General features: G+C 44.9%; 1 protein-coding gene across 2 annotated transcripts in view; it reads right to left on the bottom strand.

Annotated features, from left to right (window-relative positions):
- EPHX1 (epoxide hydrolase 1) overlaps positions 1-4,676 on the bottom strand; it is a 40,447-nt gene extending 35,771 nt beyond the window's left edge. For both annotated transcript variants that reach the window (XM_082427280.1, XM_082427282.1), the window contains exon 1: positions 4,520-4,676. The gene's annotated coding sequence lies outside the window, so the exon portion shown is untranslated. The remainder of the gene's footprint in view (positions 1-4,519) is intronic.
- Positions 4,677-17,572: the final 12,896 nt, after the last annotated feature.

Raw genomic sequence — 17,572 nt, 5'->3', positions numbered from 1 at the left:
CAAGTCTCTCCAGTTCTAACGAGAAGGGTAGTACAATCGGAAAGTCGCCCCCAGTATCGCAAAGGTCACTCATGCCACCTGGAAAGCCACGTCCCAGGCTGAGCTGCCAGGGGACACCCTGAGGTGGTGGTCCTCGGGGAAGGGTGTAGGCCCACGCCCAGCCACTGAGAAGCACCACGCAGGTCTCTGACGCGGAGGCACCTGGCCTCCCGCTCCTGGTCATTGGCTTCCTGCAGCCCTCACGGCTCACTGCAGGCCACAGCCTGGCTACAGCCCACCCGATAGGCCCACGGCGGGGACGCTCAGAGCCCTTCCAGAACATGAGGACGCGTCTGGGCAGCACCACCTCCTCTGAGGAAGCCCAACGAAGCCCTGGACCGGGGCATGGTGGTGGGAAGACTCCATAAGCACATCATCTCCTGTGCTATGATAACCCTAAGAAGTAAGGCGGAGCTGTTTTCTGTTTTAAAGAGATTTAAAAATGAAGCTCCAGGGCTTCCCTGGTGGCGCAGTGGTTGAGAATCTACCTGCCGATGCAGGGGGACACGGGTTCGAGCCCTGGTCTGGGAAGATCCCACATGCCGCGGAGCAACTGGGCCTGTGAGCCACAACTACTGAGCCTGCGCGTCTGGAGCCTGTGCTCCGCAACAAGAGAGGCCGCGATAGTGAGAGGCCCGTGCACCACGATGAAGGGTGGCCCCCGCTTGCCACAACTAGAGAAAGCCCTTGCACAGAAGCAAAGACCCAACACAGCCAAAAATAAAAAAATTAAAAAATTTAAAAAAATGAAGCTCCAAGAGGCTAAACAGTTTGCCCAAGTTAACCCAGCTTGCAAGTGCCAAGAAGATATTTTAATTCAGTTTATCAATCTTCCCAAACGCTAAAGGTAGTAAAAACTCCTGCTCCTGACTCGGGACAAGACCCATGGTTCCCATTTGTGAGTTAGCTATAGATTCCTCCAGAAAGTCCTTGAAATCCCCAAATAGAAGAGCATTTTTTTTTTCCTAATGCAAGCACTTTCAGTTGAGCCTAACAGCTGTGGCTTTGCAGTAGTTGGACCGTGCACTCAAATGGCTCCTCATGGGAACAGCGCCCACTGCCTGACAGCAAAGCCAAGACAGACAATGGGGTCCAGTGGACAGGAAGACTCCACTCCAGGTCCTTGAGCCTGTCTAGAGGAACGTTCACAGGCTAGACTTTAGACAGTGAAAACAGCTGCTCTCTGGTGACAAAGGATGAACTATGACCTCCCTCAGGAAGTAAACATAGAGTCATTCCTCAGTATCCGTGGGGGATTGGTCCCAGCACCCTCCGGATACCAAAATCGGTGGATGCTCAGGTCCCTTATATAAAATGGCAGAGTGCAGTCTGCCCTCCACGTGGCTGGGTTCCACATCCACGGCCTCAAAGCCTAGGGATACGGAGGGCCGACTGTAACCTTGATGGCAGAAGAGGCTGTGTTTCAGTTTGAACCTGGTTTGCACAATGGCGTGTTCAGTTAGGCAACCAAGGGCAGGATCGTACCGTTCTCTCCTTGACAAGACAGCGTCCAGCACTCCCTCCTCAGGGAAGGGGGTGGGGGGGTGCTGGATCCTTGGCAAAGCTTTGGTTCCCTCTTGGGGGAACTGCTGGGGTGCCATCTCCCTGCTGCAACCTCCCCACCTGACCATACAGCCCCTGGAGCCTCTGCTCCTAAACCACTGGGCTCAGGCCAAGAACCACCCACCAGCAGCCCACAGGTGACCCATGGGGCCAGCTGGCCTGGGCAGTGACACTTCTGCCTCAACCCTGGGCCCTCGACCTCTGCCTGGGGTTTTGCCCCCTACACCCTGGCCAGGCCCTTCACTCTATTTGACGCTGCCCGCAGCGAACCCGGCGTAGGCTGCAGGACCACCCAGGCCCCATCAAAGCTGACAGCTCCCCACTAACCTCTTTCCTTTTCTGAAGATCCCTTTGGACTCTTAACCACAGAATCATCACATATTAGATCTGTAAGAAGCCTTGCAGATTATATAGCCCAACCTCATTTCATGGATGAGGTCCCCAGAGGGGAACTTACTGGCAGAGCTGGGACACCAGCCAGATATTCTTCCTATGCCAATTCTCTTTCCACATCACTGTATCACCTCTCAGAGGAATGAATCATTATGATGGGATGTAGAGTCCTATCAGAGGTGGGTTTTGAGCATGGGATCCTAGAGACCCCTCAAGTCACCACAGGCCTGCTCTGTCTGTGTCCACTCCAGCCTGAGTGGGTATGCTCTGGGCTCCTTCTTCGGCAGTAGTGAGCAGCTCACACTGAGCCCTGCCTTATTTTGTAAGCCCAGCTGGGTTCCATGTCTTTGAGTATCTCAGCTCAAGGATGGAGAGCTGGAATCTGGGCAGCCCCTGCCTTTCCATGTCTGGGCTAGGCCAGGATGCTGGAAGGAAAGTCAAGGTGCAAGTCAGCAATGACTAAGCCTGGGAGTTGGGTTATGTCAATGGGAGGGTCACCGTGTATTGATAACAGGGGGGCCTCCTGTGCCCTCCAGCTGGTGCTGGATTTAGACCTCAGACATGAATGAGGACACCACAGGAGGGGGCTGGGGGAGGCACTCCACTTCCTCCAGTGATCCGATGCCCTTTCTCTAAAGGTTCCTCTGCCCAAAGAGGCCCCATTCAGTCTCTTACCACGGATATCCCACTCCCATAAGTCTGTACCAGCCCATGCACTTAAGGGATAGCCGGGAGGCAGGTGGGATCACACAGGGAGCATGTGGGTTGGAGCAGGTGGTGTTGAAGTTCACCCTGGCGGCCTTGCTGAGCAGTTATTTCCCATGGAAGACTTTCCTTTCCTGGAACTGGATGTGGGGGGAGCCTCTTGTTCTCAGGCTGAGCCAGTTAAGTTTATCCAGTAGCTCACTCACACCAAAGGATCCTGGTGGCAGCTTGGCCCACACTCAGCGAAAACAGATATAAAGTTCATCCATGCCAGCCACATGCCTGCCATGGGGCCTTTGCACTTGCTTGACCTGTGCACCATCACTCCAGATAGCAGTCTGCCACCCCCTTACTCCTCAGTATTATTCAAATATCCCCTCTCAGGGGGGCCTTCTTTTACCCGCCCCCCCACTTCTCTTTTCAGTGCTGTATTTTGCTCCCACATCGCTTTCTAACATAGTTTATATTTTACAAATTTATTGTGCGTATCGTCCATCTTTCCCCCAGCAGAACGGTAGACTCCGTGAAGGCATGCTCCCTGCTGAGCCCCCGTGCCGGGGCAGAGCCTGCACACAGTGGTCAGTCCGCTCGCACTGCCCACGCCTAGGTGGGAAGGAAAAAACTGCTTTTTGCTAAATCAGACCTGCTGGGGCTAGTGAAAGGCTCCTAAAACGTCCCCAAGCCCCCACTCCCTGAAGGAAGCAACCACCATACCAGAAGACAATGCTACTTCCCAGAGCGGTACCGCTTCTTGCCAAAGTTTATTTTTAATGCTGAATTCAGAGGAGTCTGCAGAGCGGCACTGAGACAGGCATAAATCCCAATGCTCTCAGCAATTTCCCGCAACAGCTCGTAAATCCGATGTACTGGGTGCTGAGGTGCCGAATGCAGAGGTCCCCCCCCCTACTCCACGGCGGAGCCGGCACCGAGCTGCAGCGCGGGGAGGGGGGCAGGGCAGAGAGAAGGCTGTCTGCGCATCCGGGCGCCAGGGGCCCACCCAGGCTTTGTGGAGCCTGAAGTTTATATAGTGGAGGAGAGTGAAGGGGGTGGGGGACGAAGCTTTAAAAGAAGTCAAAACTAGGATCACAACATCGCTAGAGTCTCTGACCGCGCCTCCACCCCGAAGGCGTCAGAAGGGCCGGGCAAGTGAGGGGCCGGAGGCTTAAGTTCCCCAGCTTCCTGCGGGGAGGGAGGCTAAAGGAGTCTCGGGTCTCTGCTGCGCTTACACTGATCACATCCCTGGGCTCCTGCTACATGGTGAACTCTTAACCCCGGGCCCAGGTTTCCTCTCCTGTGCGCTGAGCTGAGCAGGTTGGCCTTCTCTCCCGAGAGAAGAGCAAGGGGAGGGAGAGAAAAACTGGGGCGGCGCACAGAGATGGCACGTCTCAGCTAAGAGACTTGAGATCGGTTTTAGTACACCGGTGACAAACAAGTGCAGCTGCACTACGTGAGCCAGACGCACCCTGGAAGCAGTACTCCCCAGGAGAAACAGGCAACGGGGCCCCGCTGCTCTCCCCCGCTGGCCCGAGCCCGCTCGCAGGGCTCACGCGGGCCTCTCCCGGAGTCCGGAGCGCTTGCGGGCCAGAGGGGGCGGGGACCGAGCGGCGCGCTCGGAGCCTAGGTCTGGACGGAGCTGCGGGCTGCGGGGAAGCGGGCGGGAGCGGAGGCCTGTCTGGAAGTCTCCCTGGATCCCTGGCCGGACGGCGCCGGCCGACAGCGTCCCCCAGCCCGCGGGATCGCGATCCGCCCCTGCACCCTGGGAGCGCGGTCACGGCCGCCCAGGCCCCGGAAACTGCGCACGACGCCCCCGGGCGCTTACGGTCGTCTGCTCCTGGCTCCCGGGCTCGGCGGCAGCAGGTACGCGGTCCCTCCGGCTCTGGCTCCCCGGGTTCCCCGGCTCCCTATCCGCGCGTCCCCTACCAACCCCGCGCTGACCCCGCCCCGGCTCGGCCTCCCAGAGGGGCGGGCCGGGGCCGGGCCCAGGGCGGCGGGGCGACCCGGGTTCAGTCGCGCTCCGCCCCTGTTACCTGAGCGACCCGGGCGAATCTCTGCACCTCCCTAAGCTCCGCCTCTGCTTTGGAAGAGGGCTCTCAAAGTGCTGTCCGCTGACCCGAGGAGAGAAACGAAGCCGAAGTGTTTAGTAACTCAGGCAGTAACTTTGTCCACTGAATCAAAAAACAAACAAACCCCAAGGTTGCACGTTGTATGACTTGTTTCATATTTCTAGCCGTTCATTGCTATTGTATTTTACACGTGTATTGGTCCAGGACAGATTGGGAAATTTAAAAACAAACAAATCTGTCTTTCAACACAAAGAGTCTGAGAAGCATTAGTCTCGGTGAAAGTACGACCCATTCAAAGAGGTCTTCATCGCACTCGTAGAGAACGGACGTGAGGGCACGGATGGGGCGAAGGGGAAGCTGGGACGAAGCGAGAGAGTAGCACTGACGTATATACACTACCAAATGTAAAATAGCTAGCTAGTGGGAAGGAGCCGCATGGCACAGGGAGATCAGCTCGGTGCTTTGTGACCACCTAGAGGGGTGGGATAGGGAGGGTGGGAGGGAGGTTCAAGAGGGAGGAGATATGGGGATACATGTATACATATAGCTGATTCACTTTGTTGTGCAGCAGAAACTAACACAACATTGTAAAGCCATTATACTCCAATAAAGATGTAAAAACAAAAACAAACAAACAAAACCCAAAGAGGTCTTCATGGTGAGGATGAGGTCTACAACGGGTAGTTCAACCCCTGGAGAGTAGCACTTAATCAATCCACTTCTGTTCAGCAGAAGCTGGGCGCTCAGGCCGGTGGATGCTTGGCTCTTGACTTCTGCAACAACCGTTAATCCCCAGACCTTCATCCTCTGAAAACCTACCCTGTCACCTCTGTCATCGCTCCTCGTCACCGCCTCACAACTCCTCCGACACCGCTTTTATGTGCTCACAGATGCAGTTTCAACACCCGGGATCCTCAAGATCACAGCCGGCAGACCAGAACCAGGGCCTGTTACAGGGATATGAAGCTTCTGACTGTCACCCTGCATACAACTTCAGGATAAAGTTCACCCCCTTGGCCTCCAAACTTACTGCTCACCCTGGCCCAAGAACTCTCCATTTCAATGAAGAGAGGCTGTTCTTGGCTAACACACTCAATTCAATCACATCTCCAAACTTTGCTCGTGCAGCATGCCTGGAAAGGAGGCTCTCCTGCATCCAAACATGAAATCCTATTGTTCTTGAATTCCACACCCTCCTACAAAAGCCTTCTCTCATCCCTGCAGTCTCTGGCATCTCTGTGCTCCTTGAAAACGTGCAGCCTGTGAGATCCCTCCATCCCTCCCCCACATCTTTCAGACAGAAGCTGCTCTGCCTCTGGCCATTTTACAAAGGGACTCAAATTTGTTACTTTTCAAACTGCAGTGATGATGAAAACATTCTAAAATTAGATATTGAGGATGGTGTATCACCATAACTCTGTTAATATACTAAAAACTACTGAATTGTACACTTTATTTTTTTATATAAATTTTAAAATTTATTTTTGGCTGCGTTGGGTCTTCGTTGCTGCGTGCGGGCTTTTTCTAGTTGCGGAGAGTGGGGGCTACTCTTCCTTGCGGGGTGCAGGCTTCTTGCGGTGGCTTCTCTTGTTGCGGAGCACGGGCTCTAGGTGGGCGGACTTCAGTACTTGTGGCTCGCGGGTTCATGGGCTTAGTTGCTCCGTGGCATGTGGGATCTTCCCGGGCTCGAACCCGTGCCCCCTGCATTGCCAGGCAGATTCTTAACCACAGTGCCACCGGGGAAGCCCTGAACTGTTCACTTTAAAAGGATGAATTTTATGGTATGTGAATTATATCTCAAGAAAACTGTTATTTTTATATTAAAAAACTGCACTGAGGTTGTAACCTCACTCCTCACTCCTGTATCCTAATATCCTCCTCCTTGGTTAGATATTCATCCAGTGTTAGAATATGAAATCCAGGACAGTGCAAGATATTTCAAAGTACAGTCTATATATACACAGTCAGTAAATAAATAAAACATTGAGTCCAACTCAGCAGGGCAAAATTTAGACAATCAGATTTCAGCTTTTGGTCAAAAGCTGTTGAAAGGTTTATGGAGTGAAAGAATGGGTATAAAGTGATCTCTAGAATAAACTATGTATTTTTAAAAAGTCAGAACAAAGGCTGTTCTTCTGTACAGACTTCTGGACAGTTTCCAGGTACATCAGGGAGAATGAAGAATAATGTGTTGGGGGGAACAATTTTGGCTAAAAATTGTAGATCAATTCCTGATTCACTGGAAGGAAACAACATCTTTTATGCCAAAAATGCATACTATGAATCTAATCATGAGGAAACATCAGGAAAAAAAAAAAAACCAAAACCCAGATTAAGTAACATTCTACAAAATAACTGACCTGTACTTTTCAAAGATGTCAATGTCAGAAAAGTCAATGTCATGAAAGGAAAGGAAAGGCAGATAAAAACGTTCATGATGAAAGGAGACTAAAGAGTCATAAAAACAAATCGCAACGCTCTATCCTAGACTGGATCCTGGACCAGAAACCATTTCTATGAAGAATATTATTGAGACTACTGGGGACATTTGAAGAAAGTCTATAAATTAAATAATAGTATTATATTAATGTTAAATATCTTGATTTTGAGAATGAATTCTTTCTAAGTGAATATCCTTGATCTCAGAAAATACACACTGAATTATTTAAGGAGTCATGGCTGAAATGTCCTTCCATTTCATACACTATATATACTCTACACACACACACACACACACACATATATATATATATATATATAGAGAGAGAGAGAGAGAGAGAGAGAGAGAGAATTACAAAGCAAATGCAACAAAACGTTAACAATTAGTAACTCTGGGTAAAGCATATATGGGAATTCCTTATACTATTCTTGCAACAACTTTGCTGTAAGTTTGAAATTATTTTGAAATTAAAAGTTTTTAAAAATGTGGGTTAAATAAACATGTACATTTATCTCAGTTCCCTACTGAAAACGCCGTGAAAATAACTACAGAGGGTAGAAAAGCTATAAATTCCACCAGGAGAAAGTGATTGGGAGAAAAGATAACAGCAGAGGAGAAATGTCAACAGATTTTTGTAAGATGAAAAGTCAGATGATTGACTTAGCAGAACAGATAAAGCTAAAAACCTTTCTACAACCAGAAGCAAGCAGATTCTTGCCCTAGTCTTGCAGAGATCATTCAGCTATATAGCCCATGGGCCACATCAGACTCACAACTTGTTTTTGTAAATTGTTTTTGTAAATAAAGTTTTACTGGAGTACAGTCATACTCATTTGTTTGCATATTGTCTATGGCTGATTTCATACAATAGCAGAGTTGAGTAATTACCTGTAAAGCCTAAAATATTTATTATCTGACCCTTATACAGAAAACATTTGCCAATCCCTGCCTTAGAGCCCTGCCAAGTCTTAGGAGCTAGAGGTATGGGGAGTCTCTGAAGGCAGGGGTGTGGTGGTGTGGGATATGGTCATCTGCCACTGACCTTGAGTGTCCCTGCATGTTCCTGCTGGATGTGCCAAGAATGCAAGGCAAAGACTCAGTAATGGAGCATTGCTGTTTAATGGGTATAGAAGTTCAATTCTGCAAGATGAAAAGAGTTCTGAATGGGTAGTGGTGATGGTTGCATGACAATATAAATGAATGTGCTTAATGCTACTTAACTGTACACTTAAAAATGGTTAAGATGATAAATTTTATATTATGTGTATTTTACCACACACACAAACACACACACACACACACACACACACATTGAGGGGAAAAAAATCCTAGGAGGATTAATTTAAAGTTTGTATAAGGAGAATTTATATCTCTTGTCCCTTGTTCATAGTCTAAGCCAGTGACAAGTCCTCCCTCACTGTGGCTGACCAGGGGTTTATTTTCTGGAAACTGAACTGAAAGGCTTCCACCCCAGGGGCACTAGGCCCAAGTAGAACAGGGATGAGGCACCCAACTGAAAACAGTAGAACCAAGTGAAAGTCTTCCCATTAACCTGTGAGGCCCTCCTCAGCCCCTTCCCACTCGAGTTCACAGAACACTGTCTCCAAGTAATTATCCCGAGGCAGGAAGCAGAGGATCCGCCTCTGAACTAAATGAGCTGTCCCGGAGAAAAGAGCCGCAGATAGTGACATCTGGAGGCCTCAAAACAGCTGGCTCCCCATCTGACCACACTCCATTGAGGTCAATCAGGCTACTGCCCCCCACGCACACAGAACTTCCAAATGGTGTTTTAGCGCCTCACTCCTAAATATTAAAAGATCACCAGACACTGGCAAAAGTCTCCCACATAAAAGGCAGAGTCCAAAATAGAGAGAGAAAGTGCTCACAGGTAACAGAAGAAACTATAATATCCTCAAAGAGATAAAAAATGAATTGAAGCAGGAACAAGACACAATTAAAAAAGAAGCATTCAGAGAATTAGAATGCACTTTTTGAAATTAAGAATTTAAGAGAAAGGTCAGAAGATAGAGTTGAGGAATTCTCCCAGAAAAATAGAACACAAATCAAAAAGATAGACAGTGGAAGAAAAAAAAAAAGGAAAAGAAAAATCAGAAGATCAATCCAGGAAGTCACCAGACTAATAAGAGCTCCATAAGAGAGAAAAGAGAATATAGACAGAAGGAAATTATTAAATAAATAATCCAAGAATATTTCCCAAACCAAAGCACAGGAGTCTCCAGATTAAAAAGACACAATAAAAAGCCAGAAGAACACACCAATGCAAGTCATTGTGAAATTTCAGAACACTAAAGAAAAAGAGAAGATCCTAAAAGCTTTGGTTGGGGGGGACCCAAAAAAACAAAAATAGTCAACACAAAGACTCAATAATCAGAATATCCTCAGACTTTTTAGCAATAACACTGGATGCCATAAAATAGTGAAGCCAGGCCTTCAAAAGTTGTGGGAAAATTATTTCCATAGAAGAATTATATAATAAAGTGTGAGGGCAAATTAAGGACATTCTCATATGTATAAGGACTAAATATATTTTTACTTCTCATGCACCCGTTTCTAGGGATATTACTAGAGGATGTGCTCCAGCAAAACAAGGGGGTAAAATATGAAAGGGGAAGACATGGTATTCGGGAACCAGGGGATCTAATAAAGGAGCAGCAATAGGAGTCCTAGGCTGACAACTGTGCAGCAGGCTTAGAAAGCAACCTGTCCAGGTTGAAAGAGGAAGACAAATGGCTGGGAGGCAGGTCTCCAGGGAAGAAATGAAATTATACATTAACTGAGTTAACTTTTTGGGAAATAACATAAACAGATATTTGTCAGATCTGATTGCTTATTTAGGGAAAAAAAACTAAGGAAAGGAAGATAGAAAAATAAGTGAAGGAGGAAAATGATTAACAACAGGAAAAACAGAAAGTTGTTCAAGAAAGCAAATCTAATCATGGTACACTGCTTGGCTGTGTAGCGAGCATATTTACATAGTCATCATTAGGTAACCACTATTGATTTAACACAAAGTTATTGTTACTATCTTGGGAGGATGCAGTGGGAGTAGTAGGGGCGGGTGTATAATATTTAAGTCTTTACTATAAGAAAAAATCAATAGGTCATGTCTAAAATTGACAAACCCAGAAATATGCATTCTAGGCATATTATTTAGATATTCAGAGGTAAATGCCAAAAGACTTGAAAGTAGAATGAGAAAAATGAGGGGAGGGGATTGTTATATTTTATTCTAAGCTTTGATTATTTGATTTCTCAATAACCATGTACAGATAAAAATAGAAATTCATTTTAAAATATTATCTTCTAAGGCCATTGGACACTCCAGATTCGTTGCATTTCTCCCTAGATTTCTAAAGCATGACTTGCACTCTTCCCAATTCCAGGCTCATATCAGTTCCAATAAACTGCTGTTTACTTCTGCTTCCACTCAAACTTTTCCTTCACGTTTATTCACCATGGGGCTCCTGCCTTGCACTCTCTGCTCTCTGGATGCTTATCAGTAAGTTCCTTTTCAGATGCCAATTGAAAGATAATTGATTGCATCAAACCCTGTATGTATTTTATTAGAGTTAGATTCTCATATCACCTGCTACTCATCACAAAAGTGTTATCTACCTCAAAATGAACAGATTACAGATCCCCTGGGACTTTAGAGTGGAGGTGAGGATACCAAATGGCTATTTTACAAAATGCCCTAAAGAGAGAGCATTTTGTAAGAAAATCAATTACACAGAATTATTTCATATCTGTATTTCTCATCATTTTTATAATCAAGTATATTTAACAGTCATCTGTTAGCATACGGTGCTACCCCAACTAATGGAAGAGATGTTCACATAGTGAGGTATAAGAACTTATTCTGGCTTATACATGATTTAACTTGAACTTTAGGCTAACAAGAACAGCTTGTTTGTGGCCTATTAAACATGCATTGCACATCTGCTTTAACCATTAACACAAAGAATGCATTTTAAAAAATCAAAATGGAGTAACTGTGGTTCAAGCCTTCAAAATGGAGCTGAGTGGCCATTTTGGACACTGTTTCAGACATGTTCCTGGATTACTCAGAATTAAATTTTCTGAACTGTATCAGAATCAAGGACACAACCATCCGTTCTCAAAACAATATCTGATAGCTGCCAGCTGCAACCTCACGGTCTCAAGGTCTCCCCTTGTAACTATGTAACCATTTGGGACTACAATCAATCCTTCCTTGGCAGGCAACCTTGCTTCTTGCCAGCTCCAATTATAATTCTTGACAAACAGCTCCTGTAATTTTGCAGTCTTTGCCTTTATAAACCTCCTCCATTTTGTAGTCTGGCAGAACACAGTTCAAGCGCTACTTGAATCTGTGTCTCCTGGGCTGTAATCTTCAGTTTGACTCAAATAAAACTCTTTTCTATTCCTATTGTAGATTGGTTTATTGATTTTTTTCCGTCAACACAACAAAACAACCAATAAACAAACACAAACGGAACCCCCAGCTTCTAGAAACTTGCTCATGTACAATAGACAAGATAATTTACAAAGATATCTTTTGGGAGATTATCAAGAATGACAAAATAAAGTAATATGTCCTGAGTCACCACAAATAGAAAATAATTTTAGGTTTTAAATAGATTTCATAGTTTTACAAAAAGATGCAAACGAAGAGGAAAGATGCAAAATGTTGGATTTTTTAAAGCAGTTTTCCTATGTCCACAGAAAGGCAGAAGGATACATACTTACTCAACAATCCTGAAGTTTCTTTTAAATTACTTCACACTGACCACTTTCTCCCACATTTCTTGAGATCACTGACTATACTATATTCCCAGGACTTCAAGGTCAACAATATTATCTCATGAAGATCAAAAGTCAACAGAAGAATTTAGTAAAGAAGCCAGTTGTAAACACAGTTTATACACAAAGTTCAAAAGAAGTCAAGGCCCTCTTGAGCCCTCTATGGGCCTGCATTGGACACTGCATTATGACGATGCCCTATTTGAGTATGAGAATCATTTCGTTCCTGTTTTGCCCAGAATGGGGAGACTGTTATTTAAACTCAGTATTTTAATCAGAGTCAATCACTTGAAGCCTCAGTTGGCTCTACGTGGTTTTAAGACAACAGCAGTTTCAGCCCTTCTGCCCCACCCCCATCCCCCGTCCTCCTTGAAGAGCAAAAACCAGGTTTAATCCTTTTAACTGATTCTTTTTATATTTGTATACTTAAGTGTTTTTCTTTTTTAACCTCATCTTAGGCACTACCTGTTGAAGACTTCAACAGATAAGGAAATCAGCTCTTCAACTGACTTCGCTAGGGAACTTCCATCCGCCCCGTATTCCTTCCCCCCAATTTTAGTTATATTTTAATATTCAGTGTTTTCATTGTTATGAAGGCAACTCAGGGCCAAGCTATTATCACTATGATTTTCTTTTCCTGTGTAACATGATGTTTTCCCTAGAATTAATATTTTTAAAATTTGCTTGGTTTTCTGTGTACCGATCACTACTTCACCACCGACCTATCAGTTATATACATCCCTTCATAGTAAATTCATTCACATCAGATTTTTTTCCTTTTCTTAAAGAAGTGCCTCAGGAGCCCTCTGACCTGCCTCTGATCTGGTCTGGTGGCACAGCTGTCATCTGAGTTCCCCCTTCACCACCATCCTGGGGATTCCTTCCTGCTGTCTCCTATGTTAGGTATCCACTTGCTATATCCCATGTCTTCGTCTTTCTTGATTCATTCCATTTTAGAGGAACACCTCCTTGAGTGACTTCCTGAAAAAGGGTATGTGGGAGGTAAATTTCTGAGACACTGTGGAGTAGATTACTGCCCTGGCGATTTGCTGGATATATATTCCTGCCCTTTGCTATGTGACCTCCAGTGCCTCCCTACAGATGAATATAATTCCCCATGTCACCAATACCAGGCTTGGGCATGTCACTTGCTTTGACCAATAGAATATGATGTGACATCTGAGCAGAAGCTTTAAGAGCTGTCTCCAGGTTCTGCTCTTTCATCCTGGATCCTGGAATGAAGACACTGGAGCAGGGGAGGGGCTGAGGAGCCACAACTGTCTGTAATTTGAACAAAAAATAAACTTTTTTCAAGATACTGAGATTGGGGGTTTACCTCAGTAAAACCTAATCTAAATGTGTCTGGGAAATGTCTTTATTCAATGTTTCCCTTTAACTGTTTGGATGAATACAAAATTCCAGGATGGAAACAGTTTTCCTTCAGAATTTTGAAGGCATTGCTCCACGATATTCTAGTTTCTAGTATTGCCCTTGAGAAGTCCAAGGCCACTCTGATGCCTGATCCTTTTAAAGAACCACCCCCCACCCCCAGGACCTCCCTGGTGGCACAGTGGTTAAGAATCCGCCTGCCAATGCAGGGGACACAGGCTCGAGCCCTGGTCCGGGAAGATCCCACATGCCGTGGAGCAACTAAGCCCGTGTGCCACAACTACTGAGCCTGCGCTCTAGAGCCGGCGAGCCACAACTACTGAGCCCGTGAGCCACAACTACTGAAGCTCACACGCCTAGAGCCCGTGCTCCACAACAAGAGAAGCCACCGCAGTGAGAAGCCCACACACTGCAATGAAGAGTAGCAGCCAAAAATAAATTAATTAATTAATTTAAAAAAAAAGACCCCTCCCCCTTTTTCCTCTGGAAGCTTATAGGAGCTTCTCTTTATCACCATTATACTGAAATTCTGAGATCATAGGTCTTGATATTTGGTCTACTTTCACCCTCACGCAAGGCACTAGGCAGGCCCTTTCAGTCTGGAAATTCATGTCCTTTAATTTTGCAAAAATTTCTTAAATAATCTTGTTGATGACTTCTTCCACTCCATGTTCTTTTTTAGGGAATTCCTATATCCAAATCTTGAACTGTTTTTCCTATCTACTCTCACCTTTTTTTCTGCCTCTTTTTTCTTTTTGGCTCCATTTTCTGAGGTATTTCTGCAATTTTTTCTTTTCCCGCTTCTACTTTTTCACTTCAGCTGTCATGTTTTTAATCTCCAGGAGTCTTTTCTGTTCTTTTAACCTAGGCTCCCCTGAAAGCAGAGCCTGAGACAAAGGCTTACTTATGGTAGCTTATTTGGGAAGTCATCCCAGGGATAGGAGTGAGGGCTGGGAGGTGAAAATGTAAAGGAGGAAAAGACAATAAGAGGATGTGTTTTCAACTACGCCACTGCTCTGGGTAACTGGTGCTTGATTCTATGGGACCTTCTGAGAAGATTTATAAAATGATTCTCAGAACTGTCCACCCAGGGAGCAAAAAGTAGGAGTATTAGCGCCATCCCTCACTGGTCAAGGGTGAAACTCACAGGCTTAGAATTCCCTGCATTTCTGGGTTGCATGTACATGAATGCCAAGAAAAGTGGTGTCAGACTGAAACCATAAAGGAACAGACTAAGAGAGTAAGTGACTATATCAAATTCTGAAACTTCTGCGTGGCAAAAGGTATCTGTGGTAGGCTGAACAATGGTTCCCCCAAAGACATCAATGAGCTAACCCCCAGAACCTGTGACAGTTACCTTAGATGGCAAAAGGGACTTTGCAGATGTCATTAAAATGTGAAGATTATCCTGGGTTATCTGGGTGGGAACTAAATGTAATCACCAGGGTCCTTATAAGAGGGAGTCAAGAAGGTCAAAGGAAGAAGGAGATGTGGTGACAGAGTACAGGTAGGAAAGGAGATGCAGCATGGAGCCATGAGCCAAGGAATGAGAACAGCCTCGGGAGGCTGGGAAAGGCAAAAAATGGGTTCTCCACTGGAGCCCCCAGATGGAATGAATCCTGATTGATTTTAGCCCTTTTTCAGTCACTTCAGACTTCTGTTCCTGTAAGAGAATAAATGTGTGGGTTTTTTAAGCCACTAAATTTGTGATAATCTGTTATGGCAGCAATAACAAACAAATTAGTTTCCAAGGGATCAAAACAGTATCCATACACAAAGATAAAATATGAATGACAGAATGGGCAAAATGCTTGGGACATATTTAACAAAAGACATTCTGAAAACATAGAGGATTCCTGTTTTTTTAATTTAATAAACACATAGAAATTACTATGTACCAGGCCCTAAGTGCTTTACAAATGCTAATTCATTTAATCTTCATAATAACTCTATGAGGTTCTTATTATCTGCCATTTTACATCTGAGGAAACTAAGGCACAGAGGTTAAATAACTTGTCCAAGTTTCCAAGAACCCTTAAAGAAATGACAACAACCCAACAGAACATTAGCAAAAAATTTAAAATTCAAACAGACAACACATGTTTGAAGATACCGTTATCAACTCAAGTCCTCTGGAAAGCACATACCAAGGTGGAATAAGAAGTGTAGAGGTCTATTGGCAGAAATGCCTGTGAACAGGAGAGGGAGCAGGAGAGGGAAAGAGCCTCAGACCACAGTGCAGGTCTGACACCTGTGAAGGGAGAGCAGGGAGGAAGGAAGATTGGGTAGGAAGAGCCTCAGCCTGCAGTGCAGCCTCGGTCTTGGCCAGGCTATACAGGGCAGGACTGGCCCAGTGCTAGTATCCCTGCCATGGTCAGTTACTGGCTGGGAACAGCCCAGGAAGAGTGACATATCAGTGTGAACCTGCAGCAAATCTCACAGATGTGGCAATTGGAGCCTGCCAGCTAACTGCAGTTTTTTTCAGGAGGTTCTCTCCTTTTCTTCAAAACACCATATTGAGGTATAATTGGCATACAATAAACTGCAAATATTCAGAATATACAATTTTGCAAGTTTTTATATATGTGTACACCCATGAAACTGTCACTATAATTAACATAGTGAATATATCCATCACCTCCAAAGGTTCCTCATGTCTCATTATAATCCCTTCCATCCACATCTCCCCTCTTCCCCAAGGAAACCACTGATCTGCAGTCACTATACACTAGTTTGCACTTTTTAGAATTTCATGTAAGTTAAGTCATTTAGTATGTACTCTTTCATGTCTGGCTTCTTTGACTCAGCATAATTATTTTGAGATTCATCTACATTGTCATGTATATAAACAGTTCATTCCTTTTCATTGCTGAATAGTATTGCTATGTATGGATGTGTCACAATTTGTTTATCCAGAAACCTGTTGATGGACTTTTCAGTTGTGTCTATTGATAGTGTTTTAGCTATTAATAAATATAGCTGCTATGAACATTCAGGTACAAGTCTTTGAATGGATGATTAGACATATGTATAACTTTTAAAGAAACTGCCTGTTTTCCAAATGGTTGTAATAGTTTACATTCCTACCAGCAGTATGAGAGATTTGGTTGTCCCACATCCTTGTCAGCACTTGGTATGGTCAGTCTTTTTAATTTTAGCCATCGTAATAGATCTGTAGTGGTATTTTGTGATTTTAATTTTCATTTCCTTAAAAACTGAAGCTGTTGAACATCTTTTTTTGTGCTTATTTGCCATCTTTCCATCTTTTTCAGTTAAGTGTCTGTTCAAATGTTTTGTGTACTTTTTTTGCGGGGCAAGGGGAGTTTTGACAGTTTTACTCATTTTTTGTTTGTTTGTTTTGTTTTTTAAATTTTATTTATTTTTGGCTGTGTTGGGTCTTTGTTGCTGTGCACGGGCTTTCTCTAGTTGCGGTGCACGGGCTTCTCATTGCGGTGGCTTCCCTTGTTGCGGAGCAGGGGCTCTAGGCACGCGGGCTTCAGCAGTTGTGGTATGCGGGCTCAGTAGTTGTGGCTCACAGGCTCAGTAGTTGTGGCTCACGGGCTCTAGAGCGCAGGTTCAGTAGTTGTGGTGCATGGGCTTAGCTGCTCTGCAGCATGTGGGATCTTCCTGGACCAGGGCTCGAACCCGTGTGCCCTGCATTGGCAGGCGGATTCTTAACCACTGTGCCACCAGGGAAGCCCAGTTTTACTGAGTTTTGATAGTTCTTTATATATTACGGATAAAAGTCATTTATCAGATATATGCTTGCAAATAATTTTTTTCTGATATGTGTCTTGTCTTCTCGTTCTCTTAAGTCTTTGGAAGAACATAAGATTTCAATTTTGAAGTCCTTTTTTTTTTTCTTTTATAAATTGTATCTGCCTAGCCAAGGACCCAAAAGATTTTCTCCTGGAAGTTTTATGGTTTTATTTTTAGAACTATGATTTGTTTTTTTAAGTTAATTTTTGTATATAGTACAAGGTAGAGGTCCAGTTTCATGTTTGTTTGTTTTTAAAGATTCCTATTTTATTTATTTATTTTTTGGCTGCGTTCAGTCTTTGTCACTACGCACAGGCCTTCTCTATTTGTGGCGAGCAGGGGCTACTCTTCGTTGCAGTGCACAGTCTTCTCATTGTGGTGGCCTCTCTTGTTTTGGAGCCCGGGCTCTAGGCACGTG

Source organism: Balaenoptera physalus (assembly GCF_965194825.1).
Source record: "Balaenoptera physalus genome assembly, chromosome: 1".
NCBI lineage: Eukaryota > Metazoa > Chordata > Mammalia > Artiodactyla > Balaenopteridae > Balaenoptera > Balaenoptera physalus.
Note: the sequence above shows the minus strand (reverse complement) of the source record. Positions and strands in the feature narration are given on the sequence as shown.